At 43.5% G+C, this 23378-nt stretch overlaps 1 long non-coding RNA gene across 1 annotated transcript; it reads right to left on the bottom strand.

Moving 5' to 3' along the window:
* Nucleotides 1–11993: 11993 nt before the first annotated feature.
* On the bottom strand, nucleotides 11994–14526 carry LOC107322868. Its single transcript, XR_001559070.1, has 2 exons — nucleotides 14492–14526; nucleotides 11994–14381 (listed from the first exon to the last, which is right to left on the bottom strand). It is a non-coding gene; the product is annotated as an uncharacterized LOC107322868 (long non-coding RNA).
* Between the last annotated feature and the right edge of the window lie 8852 nt (nucleotides 14527–23378).

Genomic DNA, 23378 nt, shown 5'->3' with positions numbered 1-23378 from the left:
GCACCCTGGGAAAATCAATAGCAACTCATCACAGGCAAAATCTTCTGGAACACAAAACCCCACTGGGGGGGACAAAGCCAAATTATGGCAGTGTGTAGAAGGGCTAATGAGCCCGTGATTAAAATGGAGGAGTAGCTGTGTCACCCTGCACCTCTACCACAAGCTTCCTGAGAAAATGGGCCCTTCAGGGTGATCCCCTTCAAAGATTATGAAAATAATTTAGATATCATTGAAAACAAGTTGGGTGCTTCATACCTCTAAACATGATACAAGAAGCACGGTCCATAGCATCTTCCTGACTCAGTTTCCCCCCTCCAAAGCTATGATGCTCCTTTTTTTCTCCTATTGAACCTGTTTCAGACTGGTGTAAGGCAAGAAAGCTTTTGCTTTTGGAATGCACAGTGCTTCACCCAGGAGAGCCCTGCTCTTGGCAAACATCTGATATTTCCAAGTGAAAACTCTATCAAATGAGTTCCTTAAACCTCATCGGGGAAAAACATAATATACAGGATAGCCATGAACTTGTTGGAGATGAAGTTGTCTTACAACAGCTTTACAGCGGTTATTAGGTGTTTGGGCTGCTAGTAAGTTATACGAATGGATGAGATGATCTCTCTTTCAAAAAGTCACCTGAAAAGTAATAGCAATTTAAAACCACAAAATACCCTTCATCATTTCTGTGATGCGAAATGAAGTCAGAGACAAGGTTGTGGAGCATTACTGGCACGATGCCTTTGCAGGACCCTGTTGGGAAGGAGAGAATGAAAGTGTGCATGTGTTGAAAGCTATTCTAATAATATTTATCAAAAGAAAAAGCCTCACAGAGTCAGCTGCTAAGGCTGAATCAGAATGTGTCAACATCCTACTGCCTGCCATCTACATTAGATCTAAAGGATTTGGCAAGGAATTTGGATCAGAGCAATTACCTACGTGGCTATTTGTTAAGGGTTGTCTCAAACACAGCACTCAGAGAAATTGAACTGTCAGAAGCTAATGCAAGAATAATAAGAGGACATTTCATCTCCACTGGACACCAGAGATGAATAGCAGGTAAGTCTGAATGGGAAAAAAAAAAGAAGGAAAAAAAATAAAATAATACGCATTTGTCTTTAGTTTTTGTTAAAGGACTATAACATGAATAATGAATATTTTAAGGAGAGAAGACTGGGCCTTCAATTTCTTTCAATAATGTTAGTGTTGTATATACTGGTTTGAATAAAATACATTTCATAAAACACCTACACACAGCTCTGCAATGCATTATGGATGGCCCCTCTTGAGAAATCTTACATTGCTTTCAATTTTGACACAGTGATATAGTAATAATGGAAAATTCAGGCATAATATTCAGCCTGCATCTTTTTTCCCCCCCTTTTATTATTCCTTGCCACACTGGGTGAGCACAGATATGCCTTTCTGATGCTGCCTTCAGCAGCTCCAGTGGTGCAGTGAAGCTCACAGGGGAGACGTCTGAGGCAGCAGGAAGGTCCTGCATGCTGTGGGCTGAGCAGGGATGGTGGAACTTTTCCATCAAAAGCCTCCCTAAAAAGTTTGTTTTCTGCCCTAAAAGATGCCACTAATGGTGGAGGAGCTGCCACCAGACATAGCAGGATGAGAAATAGTCACATAGCCCAGGAGGTCCCTTTGGAGTCATGGAGGGAACTCAGGTGCTTGGGCATGGACCTTCAGCCTCTCCTTTGCAGCCTTCCTGCTAACTCTGCTGCATTTCTTTTGGTGTGTGCTGGGCTCTCATGGCTTGTTTGGGTGGGTTCTTGTATTAGCAGCAGGGTGGATGCATCTGGCTTCCTGCTTTGTGTGCACAGCCTGATTTCTAGGCAATGCAATTATGAGGGAAATGTTGAAATGCTGTGGTAAACAATTGGGCTTTTAAAGTAAAAAGAAATCTGTCACTGATGAACAAATAGCAAATCAGGCAGTGCCATCCATCCCAGCCTGGATCCAAAGCATGGGATTGATAAAAGACAGCAAGAGGGCAGTGAGACACAAGGAGAAGGTGCTGCAGGCTGCTGCTGATGGCACCAACCAGCATCATGGGCTATGGACCTACTGCTCTTGGCCCAGGAGGGCATGTGAGCAGCAAGTGAGAATAATTATTAATTATTGTGGTTATTAACATAATTATCAGTTGTGTTCAAGCTGTCTATTGTGAAAGTATTAGTTGCCTGAATGGGGAGAAGAAGTATTTGGGGTGGTAGATCTCCAAGCCTGCAATGGATCATAAGTATTCCAAAGTAAATCAGCCCCATACAGGGTATGGCAGGTGAAAAATAGCAAAGATAGCCAGCAAAACTCAATTAGCTTTGGAAAAGCTGTCACTGGGAGTGAAAAACATCATGCTTATGGAAGCTATGAATGACATCACAGAAACTGGGCACAAAATGTACCCACAGACCTGCATGCAGAGGTAAAAAGCGACATTCCTGCTAACAATTAGTAATCACAACATTGTGTTCCTTCCCATTACTGTCAGCCATGCCAGAGCCACCCACTAGGTAAAATTATAGGGTTACAATAGCAAGTGTGTATCAGCTGATTATCTGAGAGCTCCCTGAGTGCTGAGCAGCACAGTAGGAAAGTATGGATGGGCATAAAATGGAATAGAAAGCAGTTCTGGGGCAAATCTTGGGGTTAATCTGTACACACACACATTTACTCCCATGCACATGTACAGAGTGTTGAAAGCACGGTATCACATGAGGAATTAGGCAAGAAACCACATTAGGATAGAAGGGAAAATGAAAGTGCTTTGGGAAACAAGAATCTGCGTGCAGATTATCAGACTGCAAGATGTAAAGAGCTGTTTTGGGATCTTCGGACATCTCCAAGGGATTTAGCCCTGCTCCTCTCTCAATTCCAACCTTAATCACTTCCCTGTGCACCTGTACCATTCATTTTGTACTGCTGCTGCCTCTCCAGCAGTCCCTACTTCAGGCATCTGCCACGTGTAAATGTGAAGAATAAAAGGGAGGAGAAAAGAAGTTGGAAGAAGGAGGAGGAGGGAGGAGAAAAGAAATTGAGAGCACAGCAGCAGGAGGGCTGCATGGAAGGGCAGCCCCAGAAAGACCCGTTATCATGGGATGTTCCAAGAGATGGCTCAGTGAAGTGGGATGTTGGAAGAAGGTCGTTCTGGAAGCAAAATTAGTGCTCTAGAACAGCATAGATTAATAAAATAAAATACCACTCCTTTAAATCCTGCCTGTTCATAGGACAGAATATCTTTTGTTGGTTGGTTGCATTATTGTTTTTATTTTTTTTTCTTTCCATGAATGGAAAATTTCCTTCTCCCAGTTCAGTATTATTTGTGAAAAAAATGATCTGTGGGGAAAAAATACCATTTCCCAGTCAGCTTTCTTGCTGGTATCCAGCTGTCTGCCAACTTTTGCTAACATCACCAGATCTAAAATTACAGTTGTGGGGCAGATTTTGCTGTGTGCAGTTCATAGGAGTTGTCTAACCAGATCTTAGCAGGGCTTGTCCCACCTTGATGCTCACTGAAGCAAGGTGCTATGGAGGACTGGCTCTGTGATCTGTGTCTGTATTTCTTTCCCCCCCAGCTCTTCAACCTTCATTCCTATATCAACTACTGTCTTACATGTTTCTTATTTCACTGCCTTATTCCTTCTTTTCTGTCTTTCCTTCCTGTTTTGTTAAATCATGTGGGCTTCAAATGGGAAACAGACTCTTCTGCAGCCGCCATGCAGAGCTTGAGCTCTCAGTAACAGAAATGTGCAGGGACCGACAGGAAAATGGGAAATGAATTTCATTTCAGGTCTGCACAAGGACATTTAGAGCTAAATCTGCCTGGCATTATTGTTTGAAGTCCCCAGAGGAATCCCAAGGACTGAGTAGGCCATGGAGGTTTTCATAGCAATATGACTCATTATGATGATATATATCTTAATTACAGAGTAGCAAATGTAATCCCTGAGATAGCTCAGGTCTAACTTGAGCAAAGGCAATAAGAGACCCGTGGCTGCAGGCAATTCTGATATGTTTTTTTAAGGAACATATAGACAGCCCTTCAATTTGTTGTTTTCCAGATACTACCAAAGCTTAATGAATAAATAAGTACAAAATTAAAGGCTCATTACCCACCCAAAATTCTCCATCATTTATTAAACCTTTTAGAGGCAGCAAGGAAAAGGGAGAAGTGCCCATTAGAAGGATAAACACATCACAGATCTGAATGTCAAATCAAATTGAGCAAAAATTAATTAACTCGGTAAGTGTTAGAAGGGAGAGCCTGGTGTGAGCAGACCTGATGTTTACCTGCTTTTCTTTCTCTGCCAGCTCAAAGGGCAGTAGAGGCTGTGAAGGAATTAATGCGAGCTGGGTGCGCGCAGCTCACTCTGATGAAAGAAGCCCCTTCCTCATTTCAGAAACCACTTCTCTCGTGTCTTGAAGAAATTGTCTGTAAATGGGCCTCTCCCTTGTGCCAGATGCTCTGATAACTGAGACTTCTCTCAAGCTGCCCTCCCAGCTGGGGACCTATTAACCCAAAGATCGCCCTGAAATTGCCGTCCAAGTCATGTGAGTGAGTTTTGGATCAGGCCCCCAGTGCCAGCTGGTTTATGGCTACAGCTCAGCTTACAAATGATGCCCTGAAACTGAACTATCTGTAGCTGAGAGTTAATCCCCCTGAAATCAATAATTCCTGATCCCTGAAGCTGTAGTTTTGGTGATGGACGGCTGGCAAGTGAGAGCCAACTTTGTGAAATCATCCCTTTTCCTCCTTTCTCTGAAACAAGTTTTTTCCTATTATTATACCATCTGATAAAACAACTGTAATCAACTCTTTTCTGCTCCATAAAATAGTTACTGCTAATTACTAATTATTGGGAACGCACTTCCTACCGTATCTGGAAGCATTATAGTGACTGGGAGTTAACAGTGATCGTTACTTTGAGAAGAATCACTATTCACTTGTAAGAGGTTACATATGGCTCGCTGAAGAGTTTTTAAATGACGTGAGCCAAATAATATTTGAAAAGGAGGTTGATGATTGTAAGATATTAATATATACACATTTTAACACGTGTTTGCATATGTTTCTATTCACTGCAAATTGAAATTCAAGCCATTGCATCCACTAGATGCTTACTGGCCATTTGCATACAAAAACACTTGATTTGTGTAGACAATCACTGTAATTGCATGGGCAAAGAGTTGCTGCCTTGTGCTTTCTTCTTGTAGAAGTTGTTTTTAGGCATTAGTAAGTGCCAGCAAGCAGAAAACAAACTCACTGGGAAGTTATACCCTTGTGCAGAGAATGAGATATTTGCAATATTTCTTCTTAAGATGACACTGTTTTGGGAGGAAAGGAATTAATGAGGATCAAACAAAAGTGGCCCAAGTACAAAGTAATCCCACATCTTCCAGTCTAGGAACACTCACTCTACAATCTTTGTATAAAACTAGTATCAGCTGCAGAGCTGAAAATCAACAAAATGGATAATGCCATATCAGAAAGTTCCATTAAAGCAGCAAACAGCACGTTTGACCATCAGTCCCAAGATGCTGATATCTTCTGAGCAGCACAGAGGTGCTGGACCCCAGGCTAGAAGGGGTCTGCAGGGCTCCTGGCACTCTCAAGTGCCACTTTCTGCCCCAGGTTGTCCTCAGGAAAGGTAGAAACTGGGAAAGATCAGAGAAGAACTGAGCAGAATATTCACCCAAAACTTGAAATGGAGGGAGGAGGGGAGGCTTCTCTGGAAGTTCATAAAAAGGACTTCTTTTGAGCTACTCCATCTCCCTTTAGGTGATATTTCCTAATGTAACCAAGTATCTCAATCTTCAAACTCACTTCAGACCTCAGGCCTACCTCTGCATCTGCAAAACATGCCATCAGCTGAAACTGTCAAGTTCTTACCCAGGTCAAGAAAAAGATAGGACTAAAGTTTTGTTTCATACTAGCGGCAGAGAGGCCCATAAATTGGGAATACTTTGTCTGTATCTGAATCAGCACTGGTTTATGTGATATGACACTAGCCAGACACTATTCCAAACTTAATTAAGATGTAAGATCTTCTGTGTGAAGGTACTCCTTTACCAGGTGCTTTATTCAGCTGTATGAGTACACACAGGAAGAAAACAAAGTTCCTTCTGTTTCCAGGGACTTTAAGCAGTGTTGGCTTCCCCACAAATCCTTGGGGCTACATTAGGAAACCAAGAGACTTGCCCACACCTCAGCTGTGGGCATCGAGACCATCACTGCCCTCATCATCCAGCCCATGTGGAAAGTCCTTCCTCCCTAACAGAAATGTTTCCTTCAAAGCCTTTGCTAATCTGAGAAAGACACATTAAAATGCTTTCTTCCTCTTTATTTTCATAAATGATCATAGAATTGTTTCAATTGGAAAGGACCTTTAAAGACCATCTGGTCCAAACCCCCTTGCACTGAACAGGTACACCCACAGCTCCATCAGTTCTCAAAGCCTCATCCAGCCTGACCTTGGGTGTCGGCAGAGATGAGGCACCACCACTTCTCTGGGCGACCTATGCCAGTGCCTCACTAATGTTCTGGGAATTCCTTCTGTTCTTTGCCCTGCTGACCATTCCAGTCCCTCTTCATCCCTTCCTGATCACATCTCCCTTCTGTGACTGAACTTTCCCTCCAGTCTTCAAGTAAAACCCACTGAAATCAAACCCTTTCCTTTCCAAAACTGTATAAAGAAGCATGTAACACCATTCCTCTTTCCCTAGCTTGCAAATGCATTAAATAAAACATCATCTTAAAGCCTGAGGAGCAGCCTGAAAGCACTTCAAGCTGGGTGTTTTTAATCCCTTCATTACATCTATAAAATAATACACAATATTAACCAAGGTACAAGTAACCCACTTCAAAAATGTACTTTAGTTTATGGACTTGCAGGCCCATTAATTCTACTATATAATTCGCCTGAAGGAGAAACAGAAAATGTTCATTCCATGTAGAACAGAGAAAAATCCATCCTTTTTTATTTGCAGGAATGAACACATAATGTAGATATGTCTTAGCTATCACAAATGAGATATGAGCAAGAGTTCTATTAGTGGTGAATGGCATTTTCAGGCACTGATTGCATGGGAAAATAAACTTGGAACCCTATTGCTTTGTGAGGAGCAGCGGATGAAAGAAGCTACAGCACAAAGTTGAGTCTGACTCAAACACCCTCTTTACACAGGAGTTTGTTTTTCATTCAGCGTTATTTCTTTTCCACTTTTAATATTTGGATGAATGCATAGAGCAGCTCATCTCAAAGTCTACTGTTGGCACAGACCTTTGTTTGCAAGCACAGATGAAGTCTTCCTTGCTTGGAGTGGACCCAGGATCACAGGGGGCTTGACTCCAATTTCCAGATACAAGTTTCAATCTAGAGTTGAAGCCCTATCTTGATTCACTCACATCTCAAGTTTGACTCAGACAAAACTTCAGCTGAAAACTTAATAGAATAAGAAAACTCCCTACAGCTGTAAACACAAATCAGCCATTAATCTGCATTGTCTTTATTATATTCAATTTGTTCCAGCCTAGAAGAGCCTAGTAACTTGTGGAGCCAAGCTTAATAAGCAGAAATAGCCCCCAAAATGGTTCCTGCAGGGCACTATCACCTCAGTCAGTATTTAAACTTCTTTGTGATGGCCAGCTGTGAGGAGTGTCTGGAGGCAAAATCTACTCTTGGTATGGAATGGTTAAAAGATGTCTGTAAGAACCACTCAGACAAGCCAGGAAATGCGCCCCAAGCTGATTACTCTTTCCAGGTGCTGCAAGTGACAGCTGAGACCTCAGCTGGTAAAATCAATCCCACCAGCTATCCTTCTGTACTGCCCTTCAGGCAAGCTCAAATGACGAGGTAGAGCCTGAATCCAGAAAATCCACCTGAATTCCTTTTCTTTAAAACTTCTAAAGGTTCAGCTTCATGAACTGCTGAGGGGAAGTTCATCAGAACTCTTAGAATTGCTCCCAGCCTCAGATGTGTTGCACAGATGTGGAAGAATCTCCGGCTAGACGGTATTTATAACTAAACCTGAGACCCATAAATCACAGCACGATAAATCCTGAGTTAAGAGGACTGCAGAAACTTCTTGGAGCTGAACAACCAAGTAATCATTATAGTTATTAATGCCAAGCCTCTATAAAGTGATCTTTTTCATTAGGAGATCTGAAATTGCTTGACAAAGTGTGCTGTTATTATAGACATGGTTAGCATATCTTCATCTGAACTGTTTTACACTGCTACACAGCATCTCAAAAAGCCTACGATGCCCCATTATGTGTTGCCCAGTATTGCTAACACTCTTTGAAGTGCCGTGCAAAAATAGAACGATGCAAAGACATCTCTATTTGTTATCCAAGCCATAAATCGTGCTTGAAATGGAGTTTTCAGGAATAGCATTTTAGGGAGTGGTGAGGAATTTATAGTTCACTAAGAGATCTCACAAATAGCTGGGAGATGTTCCAAACCAGAAGAAAACACATCTTCAAACATTTGGCCACAGAATTATCAGTCAACCACTGCAGCAGATCCTGGTGCAATAGGGGCACATCCGTGGCTGAAGGTACCTGGTGGAGGAGGTGTCCTTTGTCAGGTTTCCTTTGCTTGCTCCTGATTACATTTTGCAAAAGCCAAAGGGATGTTGGTGCATGTTAATGAAATCAAAGACTCTTAAAAGCTCTTTGCACCCTAAGGTTATACATTTATAATTTACAAAGATTTTGCTACACATTCAATCCTGCCTTGCAGAAAACAGTTCTTCCTGAAACGCTGATGAATATGCAGTGAACAGATAGCTTTTATTTGTTTCTTAAAAGACAGCTGTTAATCAACTACAGCAACCAGTTGCAAAATACTTTGAGCCAACTGGATTAAAGTGATTATGGGCTTATTAAATGGATTAAGTTCTATCGATAACTGGTTGTCAGCCAGAAGATCTAAAGAAGTCCTAATCTGCTAGAGAAAAAAGACCAAGCCAACCACTTACAATTGTGGTTCACCTTGAACTTATCGGTAACTTCTGCTAGTTTCAGTCACATTTCTATAGCAACCAGGGTAATTGACATTAATTACCATATTTTGTCTGTGGTTATTTTGTGCTAATTTCATTTTTAAATTGCTCTGAATTCTAATGTGAGACCATAGTAACAGTTTTTCCACCCTGCTTTTCCTAAGGTATTGAGATAGATACAGCCCCAACACGTGTCAGTGACAACCCACATACACACCATGGGGACCATTCTCAGCTCACAGAGGAGAAGGCTGCAGGGATCTGACACCAGCACCTAACAGGTCATCAGCAAGGTGAGCCAGGCACTTTGCAGCAGCAGCAAAGCAATGGGAGGGAGGACAGGATAAAGGGTGTAAATTGAAATAGGAGCAGTTCCTGTTGGATATCAGGAAAACACTTTTACCCATGAGGCCAGTCAGACATTGGAGCAGCTTGCATAAGGACGCTGTGCAATTTCTGCCCTTCTGGGAGTTCAAGACCCAACAGGACAAAGCTCTGGGTGCCCCAATGCTATTCCCATGAAGTTCACAGCTCCTCTGTGCTCGTCCTCACATCTAAAGTTCTAATTCTGAATTCTCAGAAGTATTTAAACCACCAATCCCCATTCAAATGGGAATTGTTAGGAACAGGGTTTGAAATGGGGATTGTTGCCCTCAGCCAAGAAGAATGTCAGGTGCTGTGAACTGATTGCAAGCAGAAATAATCAAATGCCACCTATTTTCATCAATGATGGTTAATAAAAAGAGCAGAATAATAACTCAGTGTGCTCATTTTGGGGGGATCTTGGCTTCATGAAATGCTGCTACGTGTTCCTGAGTTCCTGGGACATTGATGGAAGTTGGAGGCACATGGACCCCATCTGAGTTTGTTGATGATCATCTTTAATAGCAGAGCCTTTCACATGGGATATAATTATGTTCTAGAGAGAGGCCCAGATATAAAGCACCATTTGTTCTTTCTGAGCTAGTTATCATATGCCATGAAAGTATTGTATAGCATAGCTGCTGTCAGGCTGGGGGAGAAAAGAGGTTGAATTTAACTTGGAAAATACTGGATTTCCACACAAGCACGAAAACTTCAAAGCTCTTCTAAGAGCAATGAATGGAGCTGTGTTAAACTCACTGGAAAGAAAGAGGATCCTGCAACTCTCTGCATCATTGAAAATATCACCAATTCACTACAGAGCCTACAGCTGTAGGTTCAATATATGGTTTAAATCCCTCATTCCGAGATATCCACTCATAATGTATTATTCTAAGGTGTACCGGAAAGAAAAGTGTGTATGTTTTACTATGTGTATACATGAACATTGTCAGGCAAAAAACTGACTAGAAACAGTACATGACAGATGTGCAGAGTTCTGTCACCAAAAGCACTAAAGACAATTATGCTGACAAAAATAAATTAAAATAAGAAACCTAGATAATTTTTTGAGAACATCCAAATACATCACCTACTTATTTCTGACAAGCTGTGTTGATGACCATGCAAAATGATGACACTCTAACATTTAAAGACAAAAAATATAATAAGTGTCTTATGTTCATTGAATGGTTTGAGTTGGAAGGGATCTTCAAAGGCCAGCGGGTCAAACTGCCCCCCCCCCCCCCCCCCCACACACACACAATGCACAGGGACATCCACAGCCCCTCCAGCCCGACCCCGGATGGCTGCAGGGATGGAGCACCCACCTCATCCCTGGGCAGCCTGAGCCAGTTCTTTACCACCCTTATCATAAAGAACTTCCTTACATGAAGTTTAAATCTGCCCTCTTATAGTTTGAAAGCAGTTCCCCCTTGTCCTATCCCAACAGACTCTGCTAAGCAGACTGTCCTCTTCTTTCCTGTAGCTCCCTTGCAGAACTGAGCTAGATACAAAGCTAGATTCCATACTAGGCCATGATTCTGGCTACTCTCACTGCCAAGACGATGGGATTTTTCTCCTTTAGGTATGGCTTCTTTATATACATCAGTAAACCCCAAGTCTGAAAAACACCATCTATTTTAGCTGTGAGGACTGGGTTTATGGGACTGGAAAGCCCTGTGGACCTCTGAGATGGTAGAGGATCTTTCTTACAAGAAATATTAGGTAAGCAACAGCCCTTGCATAGAAGACAAATGTTCCAGCCCTCCCTCTGCTTAGTGCTCAGTGAAATAAATATCTCTGCAAGGATATGCTGATACAGTCTCATTCTTTTATGGTAACAGATGATGACTCTTTAGTCTTGGCTAAAAGGCAGGTGGGAGCAGCACGAGGGAGAGAGGAGCTTTACAATTGGAAGCAAGTGAGAAGCACTCAGAAAAGTAAGACTTAAAGCAAGATGATTGTACTTATTGAGTCCTCCCTGAACTTTTAGGATATTTAGTTCATCATTTTCTGTGTATGAGCGAGTTCATACAACCATTCCCAAACAAAGTGCAATTCTAGACCTTGAAGCAGAGGCACTGAAAGACAACACAATTTAAAGCATTTTGGAACTCAGTCTGTCTCAGAGTATTAGATTTGCATGAAAGTCTTCACAAGTATTTCCAGAGCCTGAGTTATATGGATGCCTGTATAAATATATGGAACCGTGGGTCTTCCTGAAGTGCCGCCTCTAAATCACAAACCCCACAGCTCTGAAATAAGGGAGAGGAAAGGAGAAAGAATGAGACCTAACCGAGCCCATGTGGAGAAGGGGCCTGCAGCCATTTCTTTGCTTTCATCTTGTTCACAGCCTCTCTCCTGTCTCAGAGGTGTCCAGTATGAGGCTGCACAAGAAACCCAGAAGCTGTCCTGAATCATGCTCTCTGATGTAATGCTGCCACTGGCTGTAAAACCAGACTGCAGGAATCAAGGCAGCAGACCTGGGTGATGGGTACAGAAAGAGAGGAATATGCACGGGGTAAAGCACTGCACATTCTGAGCATCTTCCCCTAACAAGCAAACACAACTTGTAGAAGGAAGAATACGGTTCATAATAACCATTCAGTGCTGCAGCCAGATTCTCTGGTCTCTGAGTGATGGTTTATTAACTCAGACATTGAGCACAGAGAGTGCTTGCAGACTTTGCCCTTACACTTAATAACTCACTAAGCATGAATGGGCTCAGTAATTCATTCCTTGTCTTGCGTGGCTTCTCACTAAAACCACTTTGGGATGAAATTGATGGCTCGCTCTTGCAGGCCCATGAGCACCTCGTGCTTGTCCATGTCAGCCCCATGCCCCTGCCAATCCCAGCCACGTGCTGTGAGTGAGCACACCAGGACCTGCACCCCTACCACAGAGGTGTGGGATGAGATGAGCGGATTCAGCTTTGTTAAGGATTTTGATAGCACCCTAACGTTTCACTTCCATTCCCTGTGACTTTTAGAGTCAGTGTCTTCACATCTGACACCTGGATATTAGGAAAAATTTCTTCTCAGAAAGAGGTGATGCAGTGGCAGAGCTGCCCAGGGAGGTGGTGTCACTGTCCCTGAAGGTGCTCAAGAGCCATGGAGGTATGGCACTAAGGAACATGGTCTGATGAGCATGAGGGGGATGACAGGTAGACTAGATGGTCTTAGTGATCTTTCCAACCTACACGATTATCTGATTCCATCATATGACAAACTGTTCACACTTGATTATAGCAGGCTGTATCCTAGCTGGGTTCTGCAGTGGGGAGGCCAGAGTTGGAGTGTCTGATGTCTATAAGGCAAAATCTGAAAGGGAGGAAAACAAAAACTTTAACTGCCCTCTTCCCCTGCAATTTACTGAATACAGAGAGCAGTACAACCCAGCAGTACAATTGAGGGCACGACAGGAACACTAAACATTATTAGTTCCATACACCAGAATGCATCTGGGGTCCTCCCTGCGTGCCCTGCAGCAGTGACACGTGGGGGAGGATCAGTCCACTCTTCAGCGCTTTCCACCAAAGCACAGTCTTTTGTCGGTGAATCACGTTGCCCTTGGAAAATGTGACAGAGATGCAAGGCAAAACAGCAGTGGTAAACAATCAACAGGTTCTGCCTACAGACACATTGCCACTCAGAAGCAGGAGACCACAGCCCTGCCTACGAACAGATGTAGGAAGACTAAAAGTGACTCCAGAAGGAAACTTCAGATCCTCCAGTTATAAACATAAGGCAATTAATTTTGCCCATGATGTTTTTCTGGTGTCTTCTTTCCTGTTTTTAAAGATGGAAACACCAAGTTGACTGACAGACTCTTCCTGCCCGCTCTGGTTCGTGTTGCTCTTTCCTTGCAGTAATCTCTAAAATTGGCATTTTCAAAGAGACTGAGGAAGTAAGAATCCCAAAGGGGACATAAACCTCCAGTCCCCTCTGGAAAGCCCAGACTGGATTATCTGTGGACATGAAAGCAGAGAGGCTCACAAACTTATAAGGCAGTGCCGGGTGGCTGCAGACAGAAGATGGGACTTATTCAAGGTTACCCACAACATCACGTGCGGAGCTGTGAAACAGCACTGGTATCATCAGCCTCCCTGTTCATATTTCTGTCACTGAAACATTCTCTTGCAAATGCAGAGGCTCTCATTCTTCAATCGCCCAAGCTTAGTACAAAGCAGAAGTAACGCCATGCAGGTCCCCAGCACTACTTTGTGAACCAAAGGAGAGCTGAGGAGTGTCTACCGCTGAGATTCACCAGGGATTTCAGCAGGAGTCGGATGTTTAAATGCCTTTGTGAATTGAGCCTTACGTGTCTTCTTTCATTAATGAAGCAAAGAAAGAGAAAGTAGCTGTAATTAGAGCACAAGGAATGCCAGAAAGTAGCTGCACAAATAGTCTTTCATATTGAGAAAATACTGGCTTCAAGCTCATTTGTGTTCATTGGTGTGAAAGCGAGTGTTGTTCACTGGTGCACACAGGAGCATTCTGTAAGTACAATAACCATCCTCTGCAGCCCTGCAGCCACTTGGAGGGTGGAAACCTCAAACTGGAGCTTGTGTGGGAAGCCAAAAGTCACTCCCTATAGGAGAGCACTCACTGTAGCATCCACTGCATAGGTCACCTTCCCATGGCAAGGAGGAGGGAGCTCAATCTGCAATGTGGGATCAATCCTCAGCTTTTAGAGTCCAAACGTTACAATCCACGAAATGGTAATGAAGTGAATGAGATGAACCTGAATAAAGCTGGGCGCCCAGGGAAAAAGTGACATCTTGCAAGTAGTTTATGGGTGGGAGGAGAGAACATCTTGACCATCAGAAAGGGCTCATGAAGACTTAATTACATTTTATGAGGAACACTGCACTACTGAGGGCAAAGGATGAGAGTGTAAAGCAACACCTGCAGCTCTCCACTTCTGTGACCCGAACCTGGCTTGCTTTCAAGCTGCAAGATCCCAATAGACCACACATTAACCATAGATCTTCTGAATATGATTCTGTAATGCTATAACAGGATGAAAATAGCAAAGTGGCAAAGCATTCAGCTACAGCAAATAAAAACAAGGCCAGATGCAGCAGTCACAAACACAGAAACAAAGAAAAAAAGCTGCTTACCTTTAGAAGACCTCACATATGCAGAAACCTCCAGCAAGAGATGCCCTCATCTAGGCTGCCAACCCTTAAATGAGGTCTGGGAAGAGGTGGAGCCAGGATCCACCCCTTCCAGTCACTCAGGTGCATTACATGTAACTGAGCTCACCTGGGTTGGCCCTGCCTTCCCACCAGGTGCTCAGTCACTGCTTCAGGCCATGATTTGGCATTTCCACCACAGTTTCCCTTACCATTACTCTACTAGTAGGCATCTCTTGGATTTTCTGGGGAATTATTCCCAACATAATACTTGTTGTCAGCAGACCTTCTAACTACCTGGAAGACCATTGGTGAATCATGTCCTGTCAGGCCACATCTAATGAGATTTCCCCTTTAAGCCCTATGCTCATGCATACACATTGCTATAGAAGTTTTCTGGCACTGGTGATGAGATGATCAGAAAGAAATGAGGCATCACAGTGGATGTGAGAGCAGGATGATTTGCCTTCAGCAAAGAGTCCACTTCTTTATTGATATGGGGGTGTAAGGCAACAAAAATGGGAGATGAGCTGAGACTGAATGTTGAAATTATTGTAACAGACTCTTGTAATGTCTAGGGTGCTTTGACACCAGCAACTATGATAAATTATTCGGAAATCTCCTGTGACCTTAGTGAGGTAACCTGACTGAGGTTTCAGCAGTACAACAAAGATCCTTAACTAGGTGGTGTAGCTTCGTATGTAAATCTGATGACTGCAGTTACAGAGCAGCACATTTTGGGAATGTTTTGAACTATCCCCAAGACAGCACCTGCCCCACTGGCTATAACCCCATTCTGACAGTCTACCCAGCACGGATGTGGCAGGGCCATCAGCTGCCAGCAGGAGAGCACCTTTGATTTGGGGGCAGAACGGGATGGGGAATAGCTTCTGATCAAGGGGGAAAGCCAGCAAACTTTCAGCCACATCCCTTCTTTGCATACGAACTAGAGAGAGCACTGCACAGTGGTAAAAAGTGCACAGCAACATTTTCTCTCAATTCAGCTTAATTGCTTAATTTGATTTTTGCATCTAATAATCATGAATGATAGAGCTGTCTTTTGCTAGCTTCTGAATGGAGCTTGTGAGTCTTCGAGAGATTCTGAGTCTGGTTGGTGAGATCTAAATGCATGCCATGCACCAAATCCCACCTAACCCCAGTCCAACCCAACAGCAGACTCTGATTTGTGCAAAACCAAGCGTGCTTATTGCCTTCTGCCCAGGAGTGTGGGCTTGTTTGGGGAGAGTTCTTCAGGTAAAAGCAGAATTTGTGGATGAAACAGATCTCTTTATAAATGATTGCAGAACAGACGTCCATTTTATAAACTTGTCTCAATGTTTTAATCCATAGTCTGAGAATACATGACAGCGCACAGGACGAAGCTCTAAGCCTTGTTTTGCTAGTGGAAAAATCACTTTGCCACCAGACAAAGAGCAGTGACCTCATAGGCACATGTGAAGTCTTAGGTGCAACACACCCAGCAAGTCAGCTTGGGCTGCGGAAGATGAGAGCTGCTTCTTGCTGCTGCCCACCCAGCCTTCCCCCAAGGAAGCAGCCTGTGCTGTCATCTTGTGAGGCTGCAGCCCACAAAGGGTCTGCTTTTCCTCTTAGATCAAACCTCAGTGCAGAAGAGGATGCTGCTGGGGGTGCCTAGGAGGGGAACAGATGTATGTGGATGTCATAGGCTTCCTCAAGCGTTTGCATAGAAACCTACTGCCAGCCCTGCTCATGGGTAGAAAGGTTAACTCTTCCCCCCACCACCACCACCAAAAATGTTCATAAATAGAACAGAACAGAAACACATACCTTCAAGTAAAGTGTTTTTTGTTGGTTTTTTTTTTCTCTGTTGCCTACACAGTAGATTATAGTTAATTAAACCTCTGCTCACATAAACAGAACAAGAAAGGATGTAAAAGTAATGAGCTGACAACATGGTCTGTATTATGTTGGGCTTCTAAGAGAATTTAATTTGGAGAAGAATTATGCACAGGCTGAAAGACAGTCCATTAAACTGAGCCAACTGTCTGGAAAGAGATAAAACAAAAAAAGAAAGTGTTCTGCCTCCTGTGAAATAAATAGCACATGGTGCCTTGTTGTCACTGCGTGTGCGGCAAGGTTTACGTGCTGGTGTGAGCACCAGGAGGCTGCAACCTCTCTCTGCTGGGATGGAGATCACCCTGCATTGCCCTCTCAAAAGAAGTGACAGACGTGAGAGAGCCTGTGAATGTTGCGGTGTGGAAGATGGCAAAGTGTAGAGCAGTGTTGGAGATATTTACTCGGGTGCTGCTTATGTATTACATCCCATGAACTCCTTCCTGTGCAAAGTACCACAGTGCTGTACAGCCTTCAGTCCAAATGTAAGTGTAGTCTGCAAAGGAAAGTGATGGAGCTAGCTACTATGGTCAGTTGTGACAAGTGCTTTTACCATTCTTCTAATCATAAAGAAAGACAACAGGTCAGCACTGTACATGAAGGTCCCACAGACCTCCCACCTACATTCTGGGGACTCACCTCCATGCACAGGTTAACAGAGACTTGTCATGTAAGTGGTGCCCGTGTTCTTCTCCTGGTTGTTGCTGGCATCTCCCTGTACCGCTCACAGCCCATTCCTTTTATTTAAAGAAAATAAATGGAGGGAATCAACCTAACAGCATGGCAAAGCAGGCACGACAGTATTACCTAATAAGCAAGCTGCATTGCTCAGGGGATTCATTTTTTCCAATTGTGATCTCCTTGAGGCGACTGATAGCTATTCAGAGCAATCAGCTTTTAACTGGAATTCCTCTGAAAAATAAAATACTGAAATAAAATGGACATTTGAGTTAAAGTGACTTGCACCACAGATGGGTCTCCCCCAAGTTATCTGACTTCATAAGGTGAGAGATTGTGTCTCCTAATCTCTGCCCCCACCTCCAGTCTGGCCCTTCCCAGCAGCTGTACAGTAATAATCCCTTCAAATGCTTCTTTCGAAACATTCTGCTTAAGCCTCAGGGGGATGTTGATGAGAGCTGGGAAATTAAGGGATTTGTTTTCTTCAGTTTGGAGAAAACAGGGGAAAATAATTTGGAGTAGAAAGAAAACAGTGTTTGTGGTGTTTTTTGTTTTGTTTTGTTTTAATTCCTCAAGCAAATGAAAACAATCCTCAGTTCAGATTAAATGAAGATTTCTGTATATTTTTTTTCCAGCCACTCTTAAGAGGAAGTATTTAAATACTTGCAAATAAATCTGAAAGAATGTTAAAACACACATCAATTAATTCTAGGGGAAAAAAAAAAAAGAAACCACAGACAGAACTATTTCCATCTCGGTGACCATGAAGTGATTCACCTTAAAGAGTTTCTGTCATTTGCCCCAGAACTGACTCTGAATAGGCCCATTGATTTCAGGACGGGTAATTCAAGTGTGCTGTAGGAGGCAGAAGAAATCAGTCGTTTCCCTTTGTTCCTGTGCCTTCGTTCATCTCTTTTCCCTTTCCTATGATTCTGGAGAATGTCAGGAGGACTTACGTGGCAGAAGGGCTGAAGCCATTCACCAGCCATAAAAAAACAGGGATCAATCTGAATAGAAAGTGAGAGAACATTTCAATTTGACTTGCTGTTGCCAGCTGGACAGCTGCCTGGTGAGAGGGCTCAAGGAAGAGCGTAGCATTGCCTGCTCTGGATTGCATGGGATTTGTGAATGGAGAAGCTCTATCTGCTCCCACGCACATCCCTCTGCTTTTGTTTGCTGCCCGTTTAGGTGGGCAAATGGGTGATTGCTATTCCAGGAGCATTATCCGCTTGCTTCCAAAGGGATGAAATCTGGCAGAGAGCATTTGTTTTGTACATTGACAATAATCCCTTAGTTTCTGAGAACCACAAAGGATCTTAAAACAAATACCAAACCCGAGCAGGATCAAACTGTCAACATTTAGGCCGAGATTCTCAGAAAAGTTGAGCACTCACTTTGCAATGCAGGCACCGCGGGCTGACTCTAATCAGCCCTCTGCACACACAGCATGGCTGGGAGCGTGGAGACACGGTGCTGCAACTGCCCCTAACCTCTATCAGCATGTGTGGCTTCTGCCAGAGCTCTCAGGTTCTCAAATAGATAAATAAATTATATATTATATATATTATAAACAGAGATTATATTATATATATAATATATATTATATACAGAGTGATGAACAGGAAGAGGCTAGCTCTGTTTCCCAGCCTTGGAAGCACTCATTTATGCCCAGATCTTTTCTATCCATCTTTTCTATCTTAGCTGCCTTCATCACACCAGAGCCTTTCCTTTCATCCTCTACTGTTTTTCGTTTCCACTCAGTAAGGACCTGCTGACTCCCTCCTATATCCCTTTTCTGCACTCCTACTTCAAATTAAGAACAGGGTTTCTTTGACTTCCCTGCAGCTCTGTGCTGAGTGCACAGAGTTGAGGTGATGGCATGATGCTTGGATGTAACTTCAGCCCTTCAGCCATCAGAGAGGGAGCCCACGCTGTTGTGCATCTCTACCAGAGTTAACCTGAAAACAAGCAGGACTCTTGGCTGCAGTTATCCTTAATAAAAATCAATGATCAGGGAGACTCTGCAAAAGTGATGTCTCCAGTGCTAACTGAAAAGCTGTTGGAGGTTCTTGTGAGTAAACACTGATTTGCAGCTGGCCTTGGGGTGTGAGATGGATCCTGGATCCTTCTGGCTATGGTTCCTATATGGCATCTCTGGGCATCCTGTGACTGCTCTCCAGACACTGGCACACCTGGTACCTCACCAAGGCTATTGGACATCCCGTGAGATCCTTAGCTCACCGGGCCGTTGTCTTGTTGTTATTAGTGGGAGATTAGAAGATTAAGGCCTGAGAGCTTAATGGCCTCAGCGGGTGGAGAGCATGGCACTAGCTGCAAAAATGACAAAAATCAATAGCTAATCCAGTGCAGTCAGTCAACCTTTTCAAAGCCTCATCCGTATTGATTTCCAAGCACTGCTCTTCCTGTCCCTTGACGTAATCAGGCTGTTTGCTCAGAGGACTGCTTCGCTCCCTTCCACTCTTCCCTCCGTGTTTGGGGCTTTTTTACATTTGGAAATGGATTACTTGGATCCCCCCAGCTTTTCATTTCAGGCTTCTGTCGGAGGAATGATTAAAGGGGAGGCAGTCTGGGAAGCCATCTCCTACAAATCAAAGAAGAGCTGACCTGAAGTGTGATGGATGTTTCAGGAAAGGAGCAGGCAGGCTCTAACGTGGGAGGAATGGAGGACATCTGGGCAAGTCTGATAGTTGCAATCCCGGTAGTGAACACAGGGAAAAAAAAGTCTTCCATCTCCTCATCTCCTTTTCCCATCACTTTGAAGATACATCAAGAGCCACTGTGCTGATAGAAAAGCACTATGTGAATTTAGGGATTAGAATGCAAGTGCTCTGGGGCAAGGTCTTCTCTTCCAGTGAGGATATCAGCCTTTTTCCTTTCCACACCCTGTTCTAGCTATTTTCATTATAGATTTTAAGGATATCTAGGCAGCCTTGTCAAAAACACCAATATAAGAAGGAACTCAGTGTAGCGGTGCCAGACTGGGCCAGCCCTGGGCAGGGTGCTGGGACCAATTCTGCTGTGTGTCTCCTTAGCATTTCCCACTCCCTGAAAAGGAGAGGCACCTATGGAGCTGGGCTGTCTGTGTGCATCTCCAGCCCTGGAGACTGAGCAGCAGGTACATTGCTTTTGAGCTGGGAGGGTGCTGTGCTTTATAAGACTTGCTCACCCCCTGCTTCGAGCTGACCTGGCACCATTCACAGAGCCGGATAAAGAAACATAATTTGCTGTAATGCTTTTCTCCCCAGGCTGCTTCACTGTGCTTCAGACACAGTAGACAAATTCTGTCTGTCAAATTCGGTTGCATTTTACTCTGTCTCTTGTATTTGGGATCAGAGGTCAGACATTTATCAGACAAGCAACCAAATTACCAAATTACATTCCGAAAACAACTGAACAAAGAAAGCCACTCTGCCTGTGACTCTGTTTTAGGGGAAGCTTGGAGGGAAACTCCAGTGTTTTCTCTTGAAATTTATATTGGAGCATCTGCTCTCATTAGAGCCACCAGAACGTCTTCAGAAGTGCAATGCCTGAAGAGCAAAATATTCTCGAGTCTCCATTCTTAATAAAGCTCTTAATGCCCTCTTTTCAGTTAAAAGTTGTGCCAACCACAAAAATGCATCACTTCCTGAACTGACAGGCTCCAGGAGCAAAGCCACCCCTGTCCTGATGCTCTGCTCTGCCCCAGGAGAGCAGGAAAGCATGGCTTTGGGCTCCTCCAAGGCAGCACTTTATTCTACCTGCAGATGGGATGAGCTGGCAGCAGGGGCTACCACTGGTCTGTTTCCTACCCAGTTAGTGTTATTAGCCTTGTGTGAAGTCATTTGGTACAAAAATTAGAGGAGATACTGAAGAAAGGCTTTGCAGTGCCATGCGGTAAGGTCTGCTGGCCAATGCACATTTATTTTAATGAGAATTCCCTAATATCTTCATCTGGCATGACCCAGCATACCCAAGAGGAGGAATTAATATGGAACAGTGCCTGCCTTCACAGGATGTCTGGCTAACTTCTGATGAGTCTAAGTTTCTCCCAAGATCCATGCTGAGCTCAGCCCTATTGCAAGCTGTGGCCTGCAGGTTGGCCTTGTATTAATGGGTGGCTTTTGAGGAAGAATGATGGCAGTGCCAGGAGACCATGTGGTACAGCAGGGTGGCTGTGTTTTCATTCACGGTTCCATCCAAATTACTGCCAGAGCCAGGTCATGGGGCACTGCTGGTCCCAGCCCTGCTGCAGGCTGCATGTCCCCATAGCAGAAGGTTTTTGCGTGCAGCTCAGTGTTGGTCTTTCCCTTTTGCATGCAGCTTGCAGATACTTCGCCTTTAGGACTTGAGAACTGTACTTTCTAATTACAGATTCTTTGAAGACAAAGCATGGTGTATTTGCCAAGAAGAACAGAAGGATGGATGAAAGGAACAAAGATGTAGCAGCACTCACTGTGCTCCTAAAGCCTGGGGGCTCTCACAGGAGCCCACTACAGACTGATTTGTCCATGAGGTCCCACACTGCTTGGAGCTCCTCTCCACCTCCACTCTCCACCTGCCTGCCAGGGCTTGGCAACTCCTCCCCATTGCTTCCTGAAGGCTGTGATCTGTGAGGTTTACATCCCCCTTTGATCCTCAGCTTAGCCTTGGGAAGACTGTACTTTGCCAGCCTGGAGAGAGAGGCAGAAGCAATCCTGAGTTGGCAACTCTTTATTCTTGTAGGGCCTGTGCATTATCTAGTCCTGAGTGGCTTTAAAAGCCCTTTTGATCTCCCTCCCACACAGATAAACCCTCAAGATGGGAAAGGAAGACAAGTGAACAACCCCCATTGAAGATAAACATGCTTCTTCTAACTGCAAGTGTTGGTGCTGGCCTGAGTGACTTGAGAGGCAGCTTGCTTTTGGGCCAGGTCTGTCCTAGCAAGGGCACCATTCCCTTTTTGTCCATCTTAACATAGTGATTCAGGAGGCTCATTCCCTTCAGCTTTCTGTAGTCATTGGTAAAGGAGCTGTGCTTCCAGCAGAGCTTCACAGCTTCAACCTCTGCACTGTTAGTAGACCAGATAAACGGAGCAGACTTTTAGCAAAGGGGACTGAGACTGACACGTGACGAAGGTGATACGATCTCCTTTGCAGCGTTCAAAGATGTGCTCATTTTTAGCTAAAATGCCAAACCGAAGTCTTGACTGCTTGCAATAAATAAAAATGCTTTCTTTATTTTCTGCAAGGGGAAAGACCTCATCCCAAGGGCAATGACTACATTCTCCCATGAGTGAAGGCGTTAATGCTGTTGTACTGACTACATTTTCGTCTAAATTGCTGCTAAAAAATGTGATTTTTTTTAATGTAATGACAGCCTTTTCCAGGAAAGCTTCAAAGTTGCAGCACAGTGCTTAAGCTCTTTAATAAGGAGCACCAGCACTGCCTAGACCATGCTAAAAAACAACTTTGCAGCTTAATAGGACAAAATGGTCCTGCTGAAGTGCTGAAAATTGGATTCCCAAATCTATATTTAGGCACTACATAGTACAGCTGAATAATGAACGATGCATTTCACAGCCTGTTTTAGCCACTCCGATTTGCAAATCCAATCTTAGTTTTCCTTTGGACACCACGAACAGCGATGGGATTAGTTTACCACTACATAAGCAGTAAATAGGTAATTACTTTTCCGTGCATTCATTAAAAATGTAACCAGAATTTATACATATAAATGACATGTAACAAAGTGTTTTTAGCAGGTTCATTTGGGATTCAGATTGCAAAGATGTTAATTGACATTTAATGGTTTTGTAATTGATCTCTGTCATCTTGCAGTGTGGAAAAATGCTAAAATGTATTTCAGCACAATGGAAAACAGCACAATGTAATGTAATATTAAACATATCATCAAGATACACATTTATTGCAGCTACAGAAAGCTAAACTGAGCTATGCAGTAAGTAATTTGCCAGTTCAAGACTGTATAAATCTTCAGTATTTTGTTTCCAACCACCCACAGAATTTTAGGAGGCAACAATTTCAGATGGCAATTAAGGGAATGTGCTTATATGTAATAATGGGGCTCCACACTTGTATAGCATACCTAGCTCATTGCTGGTTTTAATAAGTATCAGTACATTTACAGATGCACCAACACTGACTTCTGTGAGTGGTGATGTCCATGAAATAGCTCTGTTTATTATAATAATTATCTGATGCTTGTACTTTCATAGCTCTTTTCAGTGACCCAGAACTGTAAGCTGAAAGCCTCTGTATTGCTTGGCCAAGTGTTTCTGAACAAATATACATGTATTTTGCCCAGGTAAAATATGTCTGGCACC

The sequence above is a fragment of the Coturnix japonica genome, chromosome 20 (assembly GCF_001577835.2).
Source record: "Coturnix japonica isolate 7356 chromosome 20, Coturnix japonica 2.1, whole genome shotgun sequence".
Taxonomy (NCBI): Eukaryota; Metazoa; Chordata; class Aves; order Galliformes; family Phasianidae; genus Coturnix; species Coturnix japonica.
Note: the sequence above shows the minus strand (reverse complement) of the source record. Positions and strands in the feature narration are given on the sequence as shown.